Source organism: Prionailurus viverrinus, chromosome B1, assembly GCF_022837055.1.
Source record: "Prionailurus viverrinus isolate Anna chromosome B1, UM_Priviv_1.0, whole genome shotgun sequence".
NCBI lineage: Eukaryota > Metazoa > Chordata > Mammalia > Carnivora > Felidae > Prionailurus > Prionailurus viverrinus.
In genome coordinates, this window is record NC_062564.1 from 87,284,634 (window position 1) to 87,301,881 (window position 17,248).

Genomic DNA, 17,248 nt, shown 5'->3' on the forward strand with positions numbered 1-17,248 from the left:
ATGTTCATCTGTTTTGTATGTTATATTCCATGAGTGAGGTCATATGATACTTGTCTTTTTCTGAATGACTAATTTCGCTTAGCATAATACACTCTAGTTCCATCCATGTAGTTGCAAATGGCAAGATTTCATTCTTTTTGATCGCTGAGTAATACTCCATTGTATATATATACCACATCTTCTTTCTCCATTCATCTGTTGATGGACACTTGGGCCCTTTCCATACTTTGGCTATTCTCGATAGCGTTCAGCAGATATTCTTAAACCTGTGTGAAATGACTGGGAAATTATATTTTGTAGCAATAATATTATTACATAGGGCCCCTATCCAAATGGGATCACCAGTCATTTTCCAGCTTTTAAAAGGATCAAAACATTTCTATTAAAAGTCAAAGTTAAAAAAAAATCAATTGGAGTGTTAAAAAACAAAATTGAATCAAGCTAATTTTGAAGATCTAATTGGCTTTTTTTTTTTTTTTTTTTTTTAAGTAGGCTCCATGCCCAGAGTGAAGCCTAATGTGGGGCTTGAGCTCATGACCCTGAAATCAAGGCCTGAGCTGAGATCAAGAGTCTGACTGCTTAACAGACTGAGCCACCCAGGCACTCCTGGCACTATTAAATGATTAATGAATTGGGCAGCATCCCATCAAGTAGAGGAGAGCTCCAGAGTTGTACAAAATAGAAGGTTTTTTTTTTTTTCAATGTTTATTTATTTTTGGGACAGAGAGAGACAGAGCATGAACGGGGGAGGGGCAGAGAGAGAGGGAAACAGGCTCCAGGCTCTGAGCCATCAGCCCAGAGCCTGACGCGGGGCTTGAACTCACGGACCGCGAGATCGTGACCTGGCTGAAGTCGGACGCTTAACCGACTGCACAACCCAGGCGCCCCAAGAAGGTTTTAATAGGAAGGAGGGTGGGGCAAGAAAGTTATTAGCAAAAGAAAAGAAAGGCTTGTTTCAGGCATGGTCACCTAACTTCCCTTACGGGGAGGGCAAGAGGTCTTATTATGCAGATGACCTCATCTTCCTTTGGGGGCTAGAGATGGGCAGTGGGACAGATTACCTTATTTGCTCATGGGAAAATTCCTGACTCACCCAATTAAGACTTACATTTCTGGGGGAGGTTGAAACTGTAATTAGGTTAGGTATTAAGCCCTGGTTTGGTGACTTGGCCAGGCCCAAGTGATACCATTTGGGGTCTTTAGTTTTCTTTTTCACAGCAGCCCATAAAAATCAATACTACGTAAGACGTGAGTACTATTGGGATATAGAGGCTACAGGTTTATAGTACAGTAAACTCTGCAATTGATAAGTTCAGAAAACAGTAAATAGAGTCAACATATAACACCAAGCTGGAGAGCACAGTGAAAACAGTGCAGGGCAGTGAGGGGCTTCTTAATCTTGGCTAATCTTGGCCAGTCCACAGGGACTGACCCATTGTAAAATTTCTTCCAAGTCTTTTGTTTCATCATAAAAATAAGTGCAAATTTGGCCTTCTGCACCATAACGTATCCATATTTGTTTCAAATAAATTTGTTTTATTCCTAAACCCTGGAGTAAAAGGTGTCTTACATGAATGTGCTATGTGTATTGTGTGGCTTCAGAGAACCTGGCCTGTTGCTGAGCACCAAACTCTTGTGCTGAGAGTGAGCCGGGCTAGAAGTGGGTGTTGAGAAGTCCACCAGCTTTGAAAGGAGATAGAGCTGAGGTGAAATTCCAGCTGCGTGAATTTGGGCAAGTTATTTAACCAGTCTGAGCTTCAGTTTCATCAACTATAAAATGGTTTTAGTAATGCCTATCTTAAGATGGCTATTCATTTTCCCCTTCCTTTTGAGCAACAGCATCCTGAGTTTTAGCAGGACCCGGTACCTCGAGTTAAAAGACTACATTTTCTAGACTGTTTTGCAAAAAGGTGGAGCCATACGACTAAATTTGGGTTAACAAGGAGTGGAAGTGTGAGAAGTAAGTGAGATGATTCATTTTCAGAAATACCAAATAAAAGCTGTGCTGTCTAGTTAATAGGCTTACATCCTATGGAAATATGTACAACCCCCCTCCCCCCGCCAATGAAGTCCCAAACCCCTAGATACTTCACTTCCTCGTTCTTTCTTCTCCTCTCCATTTCGTGGGCTTATTTTTTGCGAGCTTTGCCATGAGCATGTACTAAAGAACTGAAGTCTTTGGGTCACCTCAAGGAATGTCTTTTTGGCCTTACATGGGCACGGGCAGCTTCCAGGTAAGGCTGTAACCTCTGTAGTACTCAGCCAATGAGGAATCAGGGGAGGGACTTCATGCTAGGAGATAAATTGCCTGCTGTAACTGCCACAAGAGTGCCTGTCCATCAGACACCTGCTCTTGCAAGAACGTTGATTAAAGCCTTGCTTCACTGTGCTATGAGTCTCTGCCTCCCTCTGTTGATTGTATCAGGGGGCTTATTTCTCAAAGAAGGAAGTGTTATATGGTACTTCTGAGAATTCTCCATGACGTTTGCTGGGATGTGGGTGCGATGACTGGAAGTCTGGAAGCCATTATGAACCATGAGAATAAGGGTAACACTTCATAGAAGGTGAAACGTGACTGGAAGGAGCCTGGGTCCTGGAGCATCTGGGAACATGTGACCTGGAGCAAACTCCCTCAGGCGTAAAGTTCCTCTTGAGAATGTAACACACACCACCTACTCCCCCTCAGGTTTCCCTCAGGAATTTGACAAAAGACCTGACTAAAAAAAAGCAGTAGACCATAAAATGTATGACCTGCAAGGAACATAAGGCCATAGACAACCCCTCATACGGTAGAAATGAGCCAATTGAGAAGGAATGACCAGGCCTATAGAGTTACCTAGCCAGTAAGGGTAGAACCTGAGAAGGAACAGGATGGAGGGGGAGGGAGCCAACCAAACCCCTGTAAAACAGATTCTCTTGCCTATAGTCGGGGGGTATTCACTTTCAAATGCCCCCTCTCTGCAAAGACAGCTTTCATACTATTCTTTCTGACCTTATACTCTAATAAACTTTTGCCTGCTGCTCATTTTATTCTGTGTCCACCTCTTCATTCTTCGAAGAGGCAAGACAACAAACCCTGGTACTGAGGTAAAAAATCCTGCAACAATAGTGTATGTACAAGGAACCCACACAGACCTGGAAATTCCAGAGACAGTCAAGCAAAATGAAGGATATAGGTCATCCTGAACTAAGGAAAAGGGAGTAGAGGTCTGGGACGTCAAAGGGAAGAAATACAATCTTCAGGAAGATGAAAAAGGAGAAATGTTTGGTAAACAAAAGTTTGCTGGGCCACTCAGAGACAATGGGGCACAGAGGACTTTGATCAAACAAGGTTCCTCCATATTCACCATACACCTAGTTCATACCTACTGTAGTTATCTATGGTGACAGGTCTCTTCCTCGAGCAAGTTCCATAAATTATTTTAGACAGTTGTGGAGAAAGTAGGTCCATCTTGGGATGGTCTGCTATTGACCCCTACAAAGGCGATATAGTAAAAAATCAGCCTCGGGGCACCTGGGTAACTCAGTTGTTTAAGCATCTGACGACTCTTGATTTCGGTTCCAGTCATAATCTAATGGTTTGTGAGTTCGATCTAATGGTTTGTGAGTTCGAGCCCAGTGTCGGGCTCTGTGCTGACAGTGCACAGCCTGCTTGGGATTCTCTCTCTCTGCCTTTTCCCTGATCTCTCTCTCTCTTTCTCTCTCAAAAATAAATAAAATAAGGGAGGGGGGATGGGCTAAATGGGTAAGGGGCATTAAGGAATTTACTCCTGAAATCATTGTTGCACTCTATGCTAACCAACTTGGATGTAAATTAAAAAAATGAATAAATTGAAAAAAAAGAACAAATAAATAAAATAAAATAAATAAACATTAAAAAAATTAGCCCCTTTTCATCCATTGTCCCCTCACTCACATGTGCGGCTCCTCTCCCTAGAGACCATCCCTGTTACCGGTGTCTTTTGTTTCCTTCCAGATATTCCACACATAGACAAGCCACACATGTACACATTACTCTGTGCCTTGCTTGTTTTTTACTTGATGTATCTTGGAAATCGTTTTTGTAGCTTACCCTAATGCTATTTCTTCCATCCTGCTTTCTTGATCTATGATTATTGTTTCTTGACCGCACTATCTTAGAAGTACCCAGAATGACCTGTACCAATGACAAATATTAGTTAATACTACCAAACGCCTGTCCCATTTTTAAATTAATGAGCTGGCATTGCAGCTTATAGTGGATCTCTCGTGTGTTTGATTCTCCTCAAATTGTCATTTTTCCTCCAGATAATAGCATTATCAAGGATCATTTCATCCAATTCTGTAACCTGGCAATTACCCTTACCAGATTGGTAAATAAAAATGCAAGTGCTCAGTTAAATCTGAGTTTCAGATAAATTAAAAATACTTTTTTTAGCAGAAGTATGTCTTGTGTAATATTTGGGAATACCTATACCGCAAAATTATTTAGTTTTTCCCTTTGAAATTCAAATTTAACCAGGCATTTTCTCTTTTATCTGGCAGCCTTACTTTCTCAGAATCTCTCAAAGTAGCACAGACTGCCATTCGAGCTCCAGAATACTCTCTCTCTTTCTCCCATTTTGCTTCCCAGCTTTATAACATTTCTCAGTCTCCCTTGGAGTTAGATAGAGCCAGGTGACTACGTTTTCTAAAGGAATATAAGCAGGGCATGATACATGCTACTTCTAAGCCTGATCTATAAAATATCCCACGCACATTCCTTTATCTTCTTTCTTTCTTCCTCTCAGGGGCTAAATTGGCCTTTCCAGTGATGGCCAGAGTGGCTTGGGAAGCAATGTATTAAAAATGGTTGAGACTCAGTCAGCCTGGGTCCCTGAATGACTATGTGAACCAGAGCCCTCACCAACTTGGGATCTCTGCCCCTGAATATTATTTGGAAAAAAAAAAAAAAGTTTGGTTTTGAACCACTAAATTTTAAAATCCATTTGTTAGTGCAGTTTGCCTTACCCTAACACATGCAAATATTTTAACCATTTTTCTCAAATCTAACAAGGCCTTCTACTCTGTTGTGTGCTGGGGCTGGCTTGCACTGACTCATAAGGGCCAATTGTGAGCACCTCTTTTGTTTCTTACTGTTTATTTTAAGTTTACTTATTTTGAAAGAGGGAGAGGGAACACATGCACGCGTGCGTGGGATGGGGGGAGAGGCAGAGAGACAGGGAGAGATAGCATTCCAAACAGGCCTCCATGCCGCCAGAGGAGCTTGACGCGGGGCTCGATCTCAAGAACCTCAAGCTCATGACCTGAGCCGAAATCAAGAGTCAGACAGATGTTAAACCGACTGAGCCACCCAGGTGCCCCGTGAGCATCTCTTTTCAAACCCTGTTCAGTAACATCACATTGGTAGCTGGAAAATAGCCATGGTGGGAATATTTATCCTGGGAAATGGGCAGATGCTACAAAATCAGGTCTTCTCCCACCCCCAGATGTTTGTTAAACATTTACCACACACCACTGCCCTTACTTCACTGTATTTCACTAGTTCAGGCACTTAACAGCTTATACTTGGCGCATTTCATTACCTCCTGAATGGTTTCCTTGCCTTTGTATTTACCTAAAAATCCCTTTTATATTTCCTTGATGACGTCAGGATTAGTTCGAATTCTTTAAACATCTCACAGTCCAGTGTCTTCAAAATTTGCCTCCATTTTTAAGTGTGCAGTTCTGAGTTTTGACAAATGTATACACTTCTGTAATCACCAACACAATAAAGATGAGAACATTACTAATCCCCTGAAAAGTTCCCTTGTGTTCCTTCCTAGTAAAGCCTTACTCCCAAATCCTGACCTCAGGCAACCACTGATCTCTTGTATATTGTTATATTTTCAGTTTGCTTTTTCTAGGGTTTTATATAAATGAAATATACACCATATATTCTTCAGCATACTGCTTTTGTGATTCATCCATGTTGTTGTGGGTGTCTCTTTTTAAAGAAATTTTTTAAAGTATTTATTTTGAGAGAGAATGAGCATGAGTGGGGGAGGTGCAGAGAGGGAGACAGAGAGAATTCCAAGGGGTCTCTGTGCCATCAACATAGAGCCCAATGTGAGGCTCAAACTCACCAACTGTGAGATCATGACCTGAGCCAAAATCAAGAGTTGGACGCTTAACCAACTGAGCCACCCAGGCACCCCAACTCTTTTTTTTAAATGTTTATTTATTTTTGAGAGAGAGAGAGAGAGCGAGCACGAGTAGGGAAGGGACAGAGAGAGAGAGGGAAGCACAGAATCCGAAGCAGGTTCCAGGTTCTGAGCTGTCAGTGCAGAGCCCGATGTGGGGCTCGAACTCTGGAACTGTGAGATCATGACCTGAGCTGAAGTTGGATGCTTAATCAACTGAACCACCCAGGTGCCCCCTCTCTTTCTCTCTCTTTTTCTTAATGTTTATTTTTTTTTATTTTTGAGAGACAAAGAGAGAGACAGAGAGAGAGAGAGCACAAGTAGGGGAGGGGCAGAGAGAGAGAATCTGAATCTGAAGCAGGCTCCAAGGTATGAGCTGTTTGTTAGGGTCTGATGCAGGGCTCGAACCCACAAATTGTAAGATCATGACCTGAGCTGAAGTCAGCCCTTAACTGGCTGAGCCACCCAGGTGCCCTGTTGTGTGTCTCTTTAGTTCCCCTCATGTTATTATTGGAAAGTATTCCATATATACTACAGTTTGTTTATTCACTCACCTGTTATTGGACATTTGAATTGTGTCCAGCTTTGGCTTTTAAGAATAAAGTCCTTTTGGAGCTCCTGGATGGCTCAGTTGATTAAGTGTCCAACTCTTGGTTTCAGCTCAGGTCATGATCTCATGGTTTGTGAGTTTGATCCCTGCATCAGGCTCTGTACTGGTAGCTTGGAGCCTGCTTAGAATTCTCTCTCTCTCTACCCCCCCTCTCTCTGCCTCTCCCCTGCTCACATTGTATCTGTGTCTCTCAAACAAACTTAAAAAAAAAAAAAAAGAACCAAGTCCTTTGGACATTCATGTGCTAGTCTTTGTGTGGACTTGGATAAATGCCTAGGAGTACAGTTGCTGGATTGTGTGGTAAATGTACATTCATGAAAAAGATAAATTATTTTTCAAGTGGCTCTTACCCAGGAAGACAATCTCATTCTGAGAAGATAAATTAGAGGTTTGTTTTTCAAGTAAGGTTGTTTTCTCTTTTTATGGTAATACATATATACAACCTCCCTTTAAGACATTTAATCAATCATTCAAACAACAGAACAGCCTCACTTGTGACTCCTCCTTCCCTTCCAGATAACTCTTTTTTTTTTTTTTTTTTTTTAGTTTTTATTTATTTTGAGAGAGAGTGAAAGCACAAGTTGGGGGAGGGGCAGAGAGAGGGGGGAGGGAGGGAGGGGCAGCAAGAGAAACGGGGAGCAAGGATCCCAAGCAGGCTCCGCACTGTGAGCGCAGAGCCAGAAGTGGGGCTCCATCCCACAAACCTATGAGGTCATGACCCGAGCGGAAACCGAGTCGGATGTTTAAGTGGCTGAGCCACCCAGGTGTCCCTCTCCCAGGTAACTCTTACTCAGTTTCCTTGGAAGGAGCCTGCCCAAGGCACCTGGGCATCTGCCCAAGTGCCTGGGCCAGCAGGACAGAAGGAACAGGAGGTGCCTCAGCAGCACTGAGCAATTGGGTCCCTTTCTCAATGGCTCCTGGTCTTGCTAGCTATGAAAGGATTACTTTTCACTTTTGCAGAATAATTATAAAGAAGGACTGGTTATTAAGAAACAGGTATGCTTTTCCCAAGAATACACAGTGTTTGAGAAACATAGGCAGATTCTTTCTTCTGGTGCTCATTTTTTAAGACCCCATTTGAGCCACAGCCCTCTAGGTACGTCTTAAAAAGAAGTTTAAGTTTCTTTGTGAGTGTGCATGTGTTCCAACACATTTTATTTACAAAAATAGGCAGCAGGCCAGATTGGGCCCAAGGACTGTAATTTGCCAACCACTGCCCTCCATGACCACTGAGTAGATGACGTGGCTGCCTGGGGGACTACGGTCCGTTCTGCTCCTCCGTGAGATGGAAACCTCTAAGGTCTGGTGCTTTGCTGAGTTGTACGTGCATGCAGCACAGGAAACTGCGTATGGGAGTTTCTGACCAAGTGATGGCTGCAGAGGCCACCATGTAAGGGCCCCACCGGGACAGGTTGAGCCTCCTTCTTCATAAGAAACTGGTTGATTCCAGATCAGGCCCAACCCTCCCACCCGCATACACACATGGGCCCTGGGTGGGTACTGTCCTCACTGGGCACTTCAGAGCCCTTGTGCCGGGACCTGCCCACCAGCTCCTCTCTGGTGATGGCCTGGCTGTAGCTCTTCTGGGAGTCCAGCGCTTCTTCCACCCCCACCTCCAGGTTGTCTTGGGTGATGAAATGTTTTTGCCTCCTCCTGCAGCTGCAGCACTTCCTGCTCCTTGAGCTGCACGGGCCGCCTTCTGCTGCACCTGCCGCTGCTTCTGCTCAGGCGCCTCCTGCCGCAGCCTCGCCAATCGCTCAGCCGGAGCAGCAGCTGGTTCTCCGCCTGGTTCCAGGCCCTCAGGTCGCGGTGCTCAGCGGTATCCCGCAGCACCTTGCGCTCTGCCGGGACAGCGCCCGGGCCTCGTGCACCTTCTTCTGCATCTCGGAAGCGAAGCCAACTCCAGCCCGGGCGGAGACGCGCGCAAAGTCGGCGCCCTCTGGGCGCGCCAGCTTCGACACACCACCCACGGGGCCGACGGCAGCCTCTTCCCTGTCACACACACCTGGGGGCGCGCACCGTCTGGCGGGACTCAACCGGATCCACCACGGGCGGGTCGCCACGCACCCACCCTTGCACTTGGCCCCTTGCACTTGGCCGGCGGGTCCTGGCGGGTCTTGTGGCCGCGCATGGGCAGCAGCAGCGGGGCTCGGAGGCCCGCACGGGGCCCCGCACCCAGGCCTCCAAGAAGCTTACGTTTTGTAACATGTCTGTGCTCCAGTCATGTCTTCCTGAAGATACACCCTAAGTGGAGATTTAGCAAGCACCTGATCTTTTCTTAAGCTTTTTTTTTTTTTTTTTTTTTTTTTAATGTTAATTTATTCTTGAGAGAAGGGGAAAGACAGAGCATGAGCAGGGGAGGGGCAGAGCGAGAGAGCGACACAGAATCCGAAGCAGGCTCCAGGCTCTGAGCTGTCAGCACAGAGCCCGATGGGGGGCTTGAACCCACGAGCTGCGAGATCATGACCTGAGCTGAAGTCAGACGCTTAACCGACGAAGCCACCCAGGCGCCCCAAGCACCTGATCTTTTCAACACCTGGAAGATGTGGGTACTAGCCATTGGCGTTCTCTTTTCAAACGGTAAATTTATCCCAATTTTATCTATTTTGGGGATGGGACCGAGACACTTTCTTAACTGTAATTCTTAGCACATTGAGTATTTGCCTTTTTCTCTGAGAAGAAACTTCAGACTGTGAATTCTTGGTTTGCATGTTACTTCTTTTCCTACAACGTGGTATGCTCAGTTTTCATGGCCACTATGATTTGGGGCAGAGGGTATAGGGATTTTTAAGCACTCATTCATTTGTCTATCCAACACACACTTTTACTGAGCATCCTTTACTGCAGGCAGTGCTAGGTGCTGGGTGCACAACAGTGAGTGAACAAGACAGACAACAGAGCCTTATGAAGTTTACATTCTAGTTCAGGGAAAAGACACAGATTAATAGGTCAGCGAAATCAATGGGACAATTACACAGTGTGGTCAATGCTATGAAGAAGGTAAGACCATGTGATAGAAAGTAACATTTGATCTGAGACTGAAGGATGACAATGAGCCCCCATGCGGGAAGAGCTGGGGCAGGGAACTGCCAGGGTAATGAATGGCCTTGGGGTGGGAAAATCAATGACTTTGAGGGACAGAAGGAGCCAGTGTGATGAGAGCCACATCACAACTGTCGAATAAAGAATTTCGATATTATTCTAAGAGCAATAGAAAGCCATCGGAGACTAAGCAACAAAGAAACAATATCTGATTGATGTTCTTAAATATAAAACACATTTAAAAACATAGCATATAAAACACAAAACATCTGGCTGGGTGGAGAAGGTGTTGTAAGGGGATATAGTATCAATGGAATCAGATTCTGTTGTTTCCCTAGTGACTTCCTAGCGAAGGCAGCACCTTTTATGCAAACAGCAGGAGCAGGAAACTCCACTTTCTTTCTCTCTTCTCTTCTCTTCTCTTCTCTTCTCTTCTCTTCTCTTCTTTTATCTTTTTCTTTCTTTCTTTCTTTCTTTCTTTCTTTCTTTCTTTCTTTCTTTCTTTCTTTCTTTGTAAGTTTACATCCAAATTAGTTAGCATATAGTGCAACAATGATTTCAGGAGTAGATTCCTTAATGCCCCTCACCCATTTAGCCCATCCCCCCTCCCACAACCCCTCCAGCAACCCTCTGTTTGTTCTCCATATTTAAGAGTCTCTTATGTTTCGTCCCCCGCACTTTTTATATTATGTTTGCTTCCCTTCCCTTATATTCATCTGTTTTGTATCTTAAATTCTTCATATGAGTGAAGTCATATGATAATTGTCTTTCTCTAATTTTGCTTAGCATAATACCCTCTAGTTCCATTCACATAGTTGCAAACAGCAAGATTTCATTTTTTTTTTGATTGCTGAGTAATACTCCATTGTATATATATACCACATCTTCTTTATCCATTCATCATCGATGGACATTTGGGCTCTTTCCATAGTTTGGCTATTGTTGATAGTGCTGCTATAAACATGGGGGTGCATGTGTCCCTTCAAAACAGCACACCTGTATCCCTTGGATAAATGCCTAGTAGTGCAATTGCTGGGTTGTAGGGTAATTCTATTTTTAGTTTTTTGAGGAATCTCCATGCCGTTTTCCAGAATGGCTGCACCAGCTTGCATTCCCACCAACAATGCAAAAGAGATCCTCTTTCTCTGCATTCTCGCCAACATTTGTTGTTGCCTGAGTTAGCCATTGCTAATGTTAGCCATTCTGGCAGGTGTAAGGTGGTATCTCATTGTGGTTTTGGTTTGTATTTCCCTGATGATGAGTGATGTTGAGCATTTTTTCATGTGTCGGTTGGCCATCTAGATGTCTTTTTGGGAGAAGTGTCTATTCATGTCTTTTGCCCATTTCTCCACTGGGTTATTTGTTTTTTGAGTGTTGAGTTTGATAAGTTCTTTATAGATTTTGGATACCAGCCCTTTATCTGATATGTCATTTGTAAATATCTTCTCCCATTCTGTCGGTTGCCTTTTAGTTTTGCTGATTGTTTCCTTCGCTGTGCAGAAGCTTTTTATTTTGATAAGGTTCCAGTAGTTCATTTCTGCTTTTGTTTCCCTTGCCTCTGGAAACGTGTTGAGTAAGAAGTTGTTGCGGCCAAGCTCAAAGAGGTTTCTGCCTGCTTTCTCCCCAAGGATTTTGGTGCTTCCTGTCTTAACATTTAGGTCTTTCAACCATTTAAATTTATTTTTGTGTATGGGGTAACAAACTGGTCCAGGTTCATTTTTCTGCATGTCGCTGTCCAGCTTTCCCAGCACCACTTGCAGAAGAGACTGTGTTTATTCCATTAGATATTCTTTCCTGCTCTGTCAAAGATTAGTTGGCCATACATATGTGGGTCCATTTCTGAGTTCTCTATTCTGTTCCATTGATCTGTTTTGTGCCAGTACCATACTGTCTTGATGATTACAGCTGTGTAATACAGCTTGAAGTCTGGAATTGTGATGCCTCCAGCTTTGGTTTTCTTTTTCAGGATTGCTTTGGCTATTCGGGGTCTTTTCTGGTTCCATACAAGTTTTAGGATTGTTTGTTCTAGCTCTGTGAGGAATACTAGTGTTATTTTGATAAGGATTGCTAGAAACTCTCCACTTTCAATTCCCCTCTTCATAACCACAGGAGTCTTTTCTTTCTGGATCCCAGCATTATGGAAAAGCCCCGTGTATGTGTGAGGAGAGCGGAGAGGTGATAGGAAGACTCGGGCTTCAGGGCCCTAAGGGCTGGGAGAGGTCTTACCTCCTTCTCCAGACTTTTCTAGACTTTGACCATGGTTTACTGGGCTAATGGGAAGTGCCAGTTAATGGGTGATGACTTAATGATCCGGCCACAGGACCTGTGTCACAAGAACTGAGGAAATATCAGTTCATGGTATCAGTCCATGAAAATGACAGAGAATAGTGAAATATGAGCAAAATACCAGATGAAATTACAAAAAAAAAAAAAAATCAGCAAGTAGCAGGAAGAAGACCTCTAAGTCTTCTGGACCAGAAAAGAAGCATAAACGGAACTTAAAAAGCCTTGTTATCCCAAAAGTTTGATATAGAATAACTGTCTTCTCTGAAGTAAATTTACAGCAGTATCAGCAGTCTTTAGGATGAGAATATAATTTATTTATGTTTCTCTAATGTGCCCTCGACTTCCTGTCCAATTTATTCATGACAAGACTTTCTATTTTATAAACCTCAAAATAAAGATAGATTTAATCTTTTAAGAAGCCCATGTTTCTTAGAGCATTGAAGAGAAAAGAGAGATATTAGACATGTTTTCTTTACTCATTTTTTTTCCTTTTGAGGAGAGTACATTGAGAACCAATCCTTTCATTATAAAGTAATAAAGTAAAAATTTATATAAGTGTATATATAAATTCTTATATATGTGTATGTGTGTATAAGCATCACTGTCTTTGTGTCTGTGTCTGTATCTATCATCCCCAACTAGATTATATTTTAATTCTGATAAAATATACAGAATATAAAGTTTACTTTAGCTGCTTTTAAGTATACATTTCAGTGGCATTAAATATATTTGTATTGTTATGCAACCTTACCACCATCTATCCCCAACTGGGTTATTATTATTATTTTTTTAATGAAGGAAATAAGAACAATTTTCAGTAAAATTATCACACTGCCATGGCATTTGGGACAGGTATTAAAGCTGGATCTTTTTTTAAAAATTTTTTATCACCACTCAACTTATTTTTTTAGTGCTTATTTATTTTTTAGACAGAGAGAGTGTGTGTGTGGGAGGGGCAGACAGAAAGGGGAATAGAGGATCCGAAGTGGGCTCTGTGCTGATAGCAGAGAGCCTGATTTGGGGATCGAACTCAGGAACCATGAGATCGTGACCTGAGCCAAAGTCAAATGCTTAACCTACTGACCCGCCCAGGTGCCCTGGGACCTTATTTTCCATATTCTTAAAATTAACCCTGCAGAGTGTCAGATAAAACCATTTATTTAAAACCTACGTTGTCTAGGTGGCTCCTAAAGAAATACAAATGACAAGACAAATAACCATGAACACATCAACCTCATCAGTAATTAAAGAAGCAAGGCAATAACTACTACCAGAACAACAAAAAAAAATCCTGATCCTTTTTCACATATCAGATTGGCAAAGAGGGGAAAAAAAGAATGATAATATCCTGTGTTTCCAACGTGATGGTGGAAAAATGCATTTTTGTGGGATGTGGTTTGACCCTATGTATCAGAATTTTAAATGAACACACCAGCCATCTTTCTCTTAGGGCATAATTCTAAGGAGTGAATCACACAGATGTGGTAAGATACATATGCACAAGGATGTTCACCACAGTGTTGTTTATAGAATTAAAACACTAGAAACACTTTAGTTTTTTGTCTAACTAAAGTATCAGATTGAGCTACGTAAATTATGATATATTTACACCATGAAAGGTCTTGTCATTATAAATGAACATACAGATCTTCATTGATGTAGAAAGATTTATATCACATATGGCTGAATGAAAGAGATGGTTACAGATGGGCATGCATAGTATGATTCAATTTTTATAAAAATGTGTATTTAAATATACATGTGTGTGCTTGTGTGTAGGTAGACAATGGATAGATATCTGAACAGTTCTTCACTACAGTGTTAACAGTCTTGATTGGTTAGATTTGCTTCCTATTTCTATTCTCTATTGTATGATTTTTTTTTTTTTTTTACTATAAGTATGTTTTTAGTTTTACTATAAGAAAAAAACTCTTCCACTTTGGAATAAAATTAAGTACATCATCAAGTTTAAAAATAAATGGAATAAAAGGAGAGGAATAAGTACAACTCTACAAACACCCATTTGATAACGTAGATGGAACGACCATTCCTTAAAAAACACAAACGATCACAGTTCATCCAATCTGAAATAGATAATTTGAATACCTCTATAACTATTGAGGAAGTTAAATTCATAATGTAAGTATTTCCAAGAAAGAAATCTACAAACCTGGATAATTTCACTGGAGAATTCTACCAAACATTTAAAACGAATGAACACTGGGCACCTGGATGTCAGTCAGTTGAGGGTGGAGCCTGCTTGAGATTCTCTCTGTCTGTCCCTCTCTCCACTCACAAGCTCGCTCTCTCTCTCTCTCTCTCTCTCTCTCTCTCTAAAAAAAAAAAAAAAAAAAGAGGGGCGCCTGGGTGGCTCAGTTGGTTGGGCGGCCGACTTCAGCTCAGGTCACGATCTCGCCGTCCGTGAGTTCGAGCCCCGCGTCGGGCTCTGGGCTGATGGCTCAGAGCCTGGAGCCTGCTTCCGATTCTGTGTCTCCCTCTCTCTCTGACCCTCCCCCGTTCATGCTCTGTCTCTCTCTGTCTCAAAAATAAATAAACGTTAAAAAAAATTTTTTTTAAAAATAAAAAAAATAAAAAAAACGAATAAAAAATTTATTCAATTACTTTTTATTTAAGTATTTAATTTTGAGAGAGAGCAAGAGAGAAAGAGCTAGAGAGAGAATGCGCAAGAGTGCTTGCTCAAGTGGATGAAGGGTAGAGAGAGGGAGAGAGGGAACCACAAGCAGGCTCTAAGCTGTCAGCAAAGAGCCCTACTTCGGGCTCAATCTCACAAATGGCGATGGTGAGATCAAGACCTGAGCTGAAATCAAGAGTTGGATGTTTAACTGACTGAGCTACCCAGGTGCCCCTCTTTTTTAAATTTTTTTTATTTTATGCATTTTCTTTAGAAGAAGAGGAAACACTTCATGATTCATTTTGTGAAGCTAGTATTATCTTATACCAGAACCAGATAAAGACAGTACAAAAAAGAAAAGTATAGACCCATATCCCTAATGAATATAAATGCAAAGCTCTTTTTTTTTTCCCCAAAATTTTATTTAAATTCAAGTTGGTTAACATATAGTGTAATATTGGTTTCAGGAGTAGAATTTAGTGATTCATCACTTGCGTATAACATCCAGTGTTCATCATAACAAGTGCCCTCTTTAATACCCACTGCCCATTTAGCCCACCCCCCACCCACTTCCTTCCATCAACCCTCAGCTTGTTCTCTATCAGTAAGAGTCTCATGGTTTGCTTCTCTTTCTCTTTTTCCCTTCCCCTATGTTCATCTGTTTTGTTTCTTAAATTCCACATATGAGTGAAATAATATGGTATTTGTCTTTCTCTGACTGACTTATTTTGCTTAGCATAATACATTGTAGCTCCATCCATGTTGTTGCAAATGGCAAGATTTCATTCTTTTTGATGGCTAATATTCCATTGCATATATATATATATATATATATATATATATATACACACACACACATATATGCATATGTACATACATACCACATCTTCTTTATACATCCATCAGTCGATGAATGGGCTCTTTCCATAGTTTGGCTATTGTTGATAATGCTGCTATAACCATCAGGGTGCATGTGCTCCTTCAAATCTGTATTTTTTATCCTTTGGGTAAATACCTAGCACTGCAGCTGCTAGGTCATAGGGTAGTTCTATTTTTAACTTTTTGAGGAACCTCCATACTGTTTTCCAGAGTGCCTGCAGCAGTTTGCATTCCCACCAATATTGTAAGAGGGTTCCCCTTTCTCCACATCCTCACCAACACATGTTGTTTCCTGTGCTACTAATCTTAGCTATTCTGACAAGTGTGAGGTGTTATCTCATCATGGTTTTTATTTGTATTTCCTCAATGATGAGTGATGTTGAGCATCTCTTCAGGTGTCTGTTATCCATCTGAATGTCCTCTTTGGAAAAACGTATTCATGTCTTCTGCCCGTTTCTTAACCGGATTATTTGTTTTTTGGGTATTGAGCTTGATAAGTTCTTTATAAATTTTGGGTACTAACTCTTTATCCAATATGTCATTTGCAAATATCTTCTCTCGTTCTGTAGGTTGCCTTTTAGTCTTATTGATTGTTTCCTTCACTGTGCAGAGTATTTTTATCTTGATGAAGTCCCAATAGTTCATTTTTGCTTTTGTTTCCCTTGTCTCCAAAGATATGTCTAGTGAGAAGTTGCTATGGCAGAGGTCAAAGAGATTGCGGCCTGTGTTCTCCTCTACGATTTTGATGGTTTCCTATCTTACATTTAGGTCTTTCATCCATTTTTAATTTATTTTTGTGTATGGTGTAAAAACGTGGTCAGGTTTCATTCCTCTATAGATGTAAAACTCTTTAACAAAATATTAGCAAATAGATTTCAGCAGTATATACAATATATACAAAGACTTATTTATTCTAGAGATGCAATGAGAATCATCTAGCGAGGAAAATGAATCAAATATAATCTACCATGGTAACAAGCTAAAGAAAATCACATAATCACATTAATTGATGCAGAAAGAGCATTTCACAAAATTTAACACCCATTTATGATAAAAATTCTCAGAAAAAATAGGAATAGGTGAGAACTTCCTCAAGTGGGTAAAGAACATCTACAAAAAACTTACAGCTAACATTATACATAATGGTGAAAAAGTGCATGCATGCTTTACCCCTGTATGAGTTTGCTAGAACTGCCATAACAAAGTACCAGACTCAGTGGCTTAAATAACAGAAACTTATTTTCTCACAATTCTAGAAGCTATAGCAAAGTGTTAACAGGGGTGATTTCTTATGAGGCCTCTCTCCTCGGCTTGCAGATGTCCATCTTCTGTGGTGTCTTAACATAGTCTTCCCTCTATGAGTCTGTGTCCTAATCTCTTCTTAAAAAATTTTTTTTCCTAATGTTTATTTTTGAGAGAGAGACAGAACACTAGCAAGGGTGGGGCAGAGAGTGAGGGAGACACAGAATCTGAAGCAAGCTCTAGGCTCTGAGCTGATCACAGAGCCCAACATGGGGCTTGAAGTCATGAACTGTGAGATCATGACCTGAGCTGAAGTACTAACCGCTTAACCGACTGAGCCACCCAGGCACCTGTTGTCCTTAATCTCTCCTAATAAGGATATTAGTCATATTGGAT

At 41.5% G+C, this 17,248-nt stretch overlaps 1 pseudogene; it reads right to left on the bottom strand.

Moving 5' to 3' along the window:
• Positions 1–8,222: 8,222 nt before the first annotated feature.
• The window catches only part of LOC125164804 (28S ribosomal protein S26, mitochondrial-like), an 81,409-nt pseudogene continuing 72,383 nt past the window's right edge, over positions 8,223–17,248 (bottom strand).